The sequence below is a fragment of the Elgaria multicarinata genome, chromosome 2 (assembly GCF_023053635.1).
Source record: "Elgaria multicarinata webbii isolate HBS135686 ecotype San Diego chromosome 2, rElgMul1.1.pri, whole genome shotgun sequence".
Taxonomy (NCBI): Eukaryota; Metazoa; Chordata; class Lepidosauria; order Squamata; family Anguidae; genus Elgaria; species Elgaria multicarinata.
In genome coordinates, this window is record NC_086172.1 from 75,594,587 (window position 1) to 75,601,568 (window position 6,982).

Sequence of the window (6,982 nt, forward strand, 5' to 3'; positions counted from 1 at the left end):
CCTGCTCCCTTGAGAACACTTACTGAAATGGCATAGCAAAAGATCAGCACTGAATTCCTTTTCAAGCCCCTGATAAGATAGCACAACTTTTCCTATAATACTAGCCTTCCCCAACCTGGTGACTCCAGATGTTTTGGACTTCAACACCAGTCCCAGCCAGCATGGTCAATAGTCAGGAATGCTGGGAGTTGAAGTCTAAAACACCTGGAGGACACCAGATTGGGGATAGCTGCTCTAGACAGACATGTCTCCCTCCCTCCCACAGTCACTCCCCCTTCTTTTTCTTGCATTTTCTCCCATGCATTGGGGAAGGGGATTAGGTAGGATGACCATATTAAAAAGAGGACAGGGCTCCTGTGTCTTTAACTGTTGTATTGAACAGGGAATTTCAGCAGGTGTCATTTGTATATATGGAGAACCTGGTGAAACTTCCTCTTCATCACACCAGTTAAAGCTGCAGGTGCTCTGCCCTCTTTTAAATCTGGTCACTCTAGTACAGCTCCTGCATCTTTAACTGTTGTGACGAAGAGGAGATTTTACCAGGTTCTCCATATATACAAATGGCACCTGCTGAAATTCCCTTTTCTATGCGACTGTTAAAGATACAGGAGCCCTGTCCTCCTTTTCATACGGTCACCCTAGATTAGGACATCCAAATCCTTTGTGTGCAGTTATTGTGAAACAGTTTTTCTTGTAGTGTTTTTGACATTTTTTAATTTGAATTGCTTCATAGCAGGGGTGCAGAACCTTTTTCACCTGAGGGCCGGATTCCATTTCAGATAAGCTCTCGGGGGCTGCATTCCAGTGGTAGGCAGGGCCAAAGGCAAAAGGATCAGGGCTAAAAATATCCACATATTTTAGCTTTGAGCTCTTACTGCCAGAAACTAAAAAATTAGGAGAAATATTTGGGCCCTTTAAAATCAGGATAAAATGCACAAAAGCTAAGAAACCACAGAACAATCAAGTGGTTGGGGGGGAGGTTAGTAGGGCCAAGGGGGGTCCTGTTCCCCCAGGGCTGGATTGGATCTGTGGGACTAAGGTTCCCCACACTTGACCTAATCCAAAACTGACTAGCAATGGCTCTCCAGAGCCCCCTTAGCCTATGGTTCTGTATCCCTACATTATAGGATGTATTATTGTTAATTGCTTTGAGGATTTGGAAATAAAAGTTATCCATTTTAAAATAAAACAGATTCTCTTTTCCCCATCCCATTTTGGTTCCCAGTAAACCTCTCTCACCTGGGAGGAATCTCACTGTTACCCAATAACCCACCCACCCCCATACTCAGCCTCCCTACATTGGCTAATGAGTCCATCTCCCAAGGTCCCATGCATTTAGGCAAATTGTCTTCCAGCGCTCCTTCTGCTTTGCAGTTGGCTGTGCAGGGCAAGCAGGGAGGCGGCCACACTTGCTCTCTTGCTGACTCCAATCACCCATGCATCCATGCTGCCCAGTTGCCAGCTGTCAGCCCAGTTGTGATAGATGGGAATGGACTCCCACCTTCCTTCAATGGGAAATGAAGCTAATCAGAGCCTTGACACCTTAATCTGACTTGGACCTGATTGATGACCTGCAGACTCTGAACTCATCAATGCTGCCGGCATCTATCACCCACCAGTGCCCGCCTCTTCCAGCCAGCTCCTCTATCCAGGCCTACATCTCTCTCTCTCTCCCCCTCCTCCTTGCCTCTGGACTCTTTGCCCTGCTCTTGGACTCATCTTTTCCTGGTTATTCACTTCAAAATCTAGAATCCAAGAAGAATTTGGGGGGATTTCTAGGGCACCTGGTGGCAGCTGGGGTTCCCTGGATTTGGATCTACTGAGAGCATTAAATGCATACATACATATACCTGTGCCATTGGCTCAGCCTAGCACTTGGTCAATGAGACCGTGTTTAATCAAATAACAAATGCAGATCAACCCATCTCCAGTGGATTCGTAGTCATTAAAACAGGGTTGCAGAACCTCAGCTCCATGGGTCAAACCTAGCCTTCCTACAGTCCCAATCCAATACTCAAAGGTTCCCCAGATGGCCAGTCTAGTGTCCAGTGTAATGTATCATTAGCCATTTTTTAAAAACTATTTTTGGCTCTACTGGTCATCTTCCTTCTTTTTCGCCCTTTCCTCCTGTTTTCCCACTAAGACACAAATTTACAAGGGCTCCACTTGCTGTTTAGAGAGATTCCTCATTCAGAGGAAACTGTTGATTTAGATTGACATGGGGGGCTCTTTAACCTTTGATCTAGACTCCTTTTCTCTCTTGGGAAAAAAAAAGTGTATATGAAATGCTAAATCACCCCCAGGAGAGATAAGGATAAAATTAATTGTTTGTCTGATTCCTGCTGTTATGAAGTGCTTATTTCCCCCAAATGTTTATGGCCTTGGCTGGTGGTGGGGAGAGGGATGCTGATTAAAGCCAGCTCTGCCTTTTCCCACTGCCTGAGTCCATATGAAATATTTGCTGCCATCAGATATTTCGAATTTTAGAAAGTGACAGCTCCACTCCTTCCAACAAGCATTCATCTGCCCTCCCAGTTTCTATCCTGGGCTACAGGAGGCCAGCTACAGAGTCTGTGATATGGAGCAAAGGAGATTTCCGGGGGTGCATTTTATGGGGGACCAGACATCATCATCTCCCTTTTGTAACCCCCCCATGTTTTCCTACCACTTCTGCCTTCTTTTTTCTTATCGCAAAACATTTGTTAAGTAGGAAAAGACAAGATAACTTCACAAGACCTTTTGATTGGCAGCACCAGGAACCATCTGTCTAAAAGCACCCCTTGTTCATGGGGTTACCCACCATTTCTAAGCAACTGTGAATCCAAACATAGGTGTGGCTTGCCCCTAAGGCCCACCACTCTTATTTAAAGTCTAAACACTGTCAACTAGAGCAAATGTCCATTAATGCATTAAGTGCCATTTCACACATTACCTTTTAAAGGGGAAGTCACAAAGCATTTATGTGTAACCATAAAAATGTTAACATGCTGGTGGTAAATGACCACCACCACTCCCAGTGATGTGTACTCTGCTTTGCTGCATTTCTATTCAGGGGCCATGGCAAACACCGACCTGCAGCAGGCCCTCCCTCCCCACTGACAGTGAGCCTGAAGTAAGGGCTGGCAAGGACAAACAGGGCTCTAAGGCAGAGCTTGTCCAAGGCCAGATCCAATGCAGATAAAGCCCCAGAAATCATGGATTGAGAATGTCCAAAAAGGATATTGTCGAGCTGGAAGTACAGATGGGTGAGAATTTTGTTTCAGTTCAGTTTTAATAACAAATTTGCCAAAATTTGCAAAGTTCTCCATATTTAGGACAAAAAGAACTTGAGTTGTATTTATTTTAATTTAAATGTGGGAGAAACAGGAACAGATACATTCATACATCCGGGTCCAGGGTTTTGAGTACTTTGCTCTTAAAACTCTGGGTTTGAATCCCTATATATTCAGTCATTGTAGTGGTGTTGAATTAAGGTTGCCAACTTTTTCTTCTGACAGGTGCCTCACCTTTCGGAACTATATGGCAGGTAGGTACCTTGTGGTTCTCTCCACAAGGCTATTGGGCGGTATAGAAATGTAATAAATAAATAAATAAATAAATAAATAAATAAATAAATAAAATAAAAATGTGGGGAATAGTTGTACCTGTTGAATTTTGCTGGGGTAGATGGGTGAGTTTCCATGGCCAAGTGGGGAACCCGGAACTCCCGACTCCCAGTCCAACACTTTAGCCACTACACAATTCAAATGACAACAAGCTTCCATTTCTAGTGGTTCCTTCCCCCACCCCTTACCCTTCAGGTCCTCTGGGGTTCTCGATGACCTTGCCCCTCCCCCACCCCCTTTCCTCCAGCCACCAATGGTTTGATGGTCCTGGCTTGTGTACATCTTCCCCCATTCTAAATGGTTGAAATGCCTCTCCTAAGGCTCAGCTACTGGCAGTAGGAGCTGTAAATGACAACATAAGGTCTTTTTTGTCATTTTGGCCCCACCCCTTTTTCCTTTGATCCCGCCTCTTTTGCTTTCTGCCAGCTAATCACTGGAACTCTCCTGCCCTCCCCTGAAATTGACTTCAGCCTAGAAAGAGATTCCTCCCCACCCCTGGTCTATTCTAAAAAAAATACTCACATTAGATACAGCCCTATAGCAGCTCATCCAGTGGAGGCTAGTGGCTCTGATTTCGGTGGGGCAGTGAACCCAGAGCGGATTCACTGCCCACTGCCATCGGAGCCACCAACCTCCACTGCTTGGGCCCCATCTAAGCACACCTGTCTCCGCTGTTTCTCCCTCGCCTCCTCCACCCTACCCACCTCACCTCCCTGATGCATTCTTTACCGATCGTGTACCATTCGGGGGTGGGGAATAAAATTATACAGCTTCGTTGTTTTTGGTAGGAATTCAGAACAAAGCAGCCAAATGAGACGCGCCCGCAGGCTTGCAAGCGAAGGGGTTTGTGGGCGGAGGAATGGGAGAAGGGGTCCCTTGGACACCCACTCACCCCAGCCAACTAGTCAACCCTCCCCTCCGGCAATCCAGAAGGCTCCTTTCTTACAGCCAGCCTCGCTACACATCGAGGCTCAGTGAGGAATCTTGAAAACCTAACACCTTTACCGTCATTAGAAGGGTCCGGATCGCAGTGTGGGTCCCACTCGGTTCGCTTCTGATTCGATCTATGGAAATGTGCCAAGCAAAAATGTCCCCCTGTCCAGTGATTGCCTTTTATTCTTGATCTCGAAGTCACCAGGAAGTAAAGTTTATATCTTACCCCACCTCCCAACGCTTCTGAGAACCCAGTCTTGGTGGTGGGGGTAGCTTGCTCCCCAAGGGACGTCTCCCAAGTCACCACGGGAACGTTTATTGCAAGCCGTCAGTTCCGGGGGCTAATCGTCATCTCGCTTGGCCAGGCTGCTTTCTAATTCAGCAAGGAGAAAAGTGGGGTTGGGTTGGGGGAAAGAGGAAGAAGCACCAACTTAAATTTCCAGTTACTTCTCTCCCTAAAAAGGAGCTTAAAGGCACATTGCGTGACATACGATTGTGTAAGTGTCGTGAGTCATAACAGAAAGAGGAATCTTTCTGTTATGGAAGGAGGCGAGACGGGGAAAGGTTTTGGAAGATAGCGAAAGGTGCCAATTGCATAATATGACTATGGGTGGTATCCAATGTAAATCCTACTTAGAGTAGAACCATTGGAATGAATGGGACTTGAGTTAGACAAACGCTGCTTATAATGCAACCCGATACTCCTCTAACATTATACAGTGTTACTCCAAATGACATATCAGCAATGGCAAACGCGACTGAAATCTTGGTGTGGTTTTTTTTTTTTTGCATAATAGAATATATCGTCTACACATTTAAACAAAATGACAGAAGTGCAACCTGTGTGGAGAGGGGAGGAAGCGCCCGCTGCTCCTCGCCTAAAGCGCAAAATCGGAATAGTAGCAATAATTAACAAAGAAACGAAATGTCCTAGGATCCACAGGCGATTTGTTCTACTAAAATCAACAGGAATGCTCGGGTGTAAGCGGAGTTCTGAATTGTGGACAATGGAGACAAAAATAATTCCGGGGGTGAAGGCGCAGAGCACAATCCCGTACATGTTTTGCAGCCTGCCAGTGTTCTCTTACCCGTAGGAATAAATGTAATACAATTATCAAATGGTGACAAAATAAAAATAAATCCTGGACATAATGAATAATTAATTAATATTCATCCATTCATTACATTAGATGCTAACAAAAATTAAGATTCTAAAATGCAACAATAGATACAACAAGATACGAGCATTATGTATTGTAAGGATAACATAATTAATTATTAAGTATCAAGACAATCTTTCCAATCCTCCCACAATCCTCCATCTAGCTCAGGACAGTGTGGCCAACCAGCTGTTGACCAGGAAAGCACAAGCAGGACGTGGTGCAACAGCACCCTCCTGCCCATGTTCCCCAGCAACTAGTGTACACAGGCTTACTGCCTCTGCTATTGGAGGTTGCAGTTACCCATCAAGACTAGTAGCCATTGATAGCCTTCATCTCCAGGAATTTATCCAACCCCCTTTTAAAGCCATCCAAATTGGTGGCCATCACTACATCTTGTTTTAGCGAATTCCATAGTTTAACTATGCGCTGAGTGAAGTCCTTTCTTTTATCTGTCCTGAACCTCCCACCAATCCGCTTCATGGGATGACCCCGGGGTTCTAGTTCTACGAAGAGGGAGAAAATGGGTTCGTTAAGGGACTCTGCGCACTGCTCTTTATATTGATATAGATACAGAAATCAGCAAATCTAACGCACACTTCATTTTTTAAAATATGAGTAGAGACCTCAGTTTTCCCGCACCAGGCACCCTCCAGATGTCTTAAACTACAACTTCTATCACCCTCCAACCAGACAGGCTGGTTTAGGACGTTGCAAGCTGTAGTCCAATACCATCTGGAGGATGCCAAGTTGGGGAAGACTGTCTTATGCAACCTTGCAGACGAAAATCCTGCCGAGACCCCTGCTGCTGAGCTGGTCAGAGTCGTGCCAAACGAAGGCGCCTCTCTGATGCCATCTCTCGCCAAGGTGAGCATCTCCAGAACGAATGTCCAGATTGTTGGGCACTCCGTTTCTTAGCCTGGATGTGTGTGTGTGTGTGTGTGTGTGTGTGTGTGTGTGTGTGTAGTTGTGCTCAGAAGCACGTGTGTCATGTGCACTTTTTAAATAGAGGCGTTAGAGCAGTCTTGGGCAACATGTGGCCCACCAGATATTTCAGCCTACAACTCCCATCAGCCCTACTCAGCACAGCCAAGGGTGAGGGATGATGGGAGTTGTAAGCTAAAACGTTTGGAGGGCCAGATGTTGTACACACCCGCATTAGAGAGTACGGGGTCCTCTTCTGTGCTCCTGATCAGCAGGCAAGGCATACAAAACAGGTAAAGTGGTGTCTTCTACAGAACCAGCTTCTGTTGGTACCGAATGCTCAGGCCACACAGAACTTTT

General features: G+C 45.7%; 1 protein-coding gene across 1 annotated transcript in view; it reads right to left on the reverse strand.

Annotated features, from left to right (window-relative positions):
• The window catches only part of ZNF142 (zinc finger protein 142), a 411,120-nt gene that overhangs the window by 362,545 nt on the left and 41,593 nt on the right, over positions 1–6,982 (reverse strand). The gene's annotated exons all lie outside the window — the stretch shown is intronic.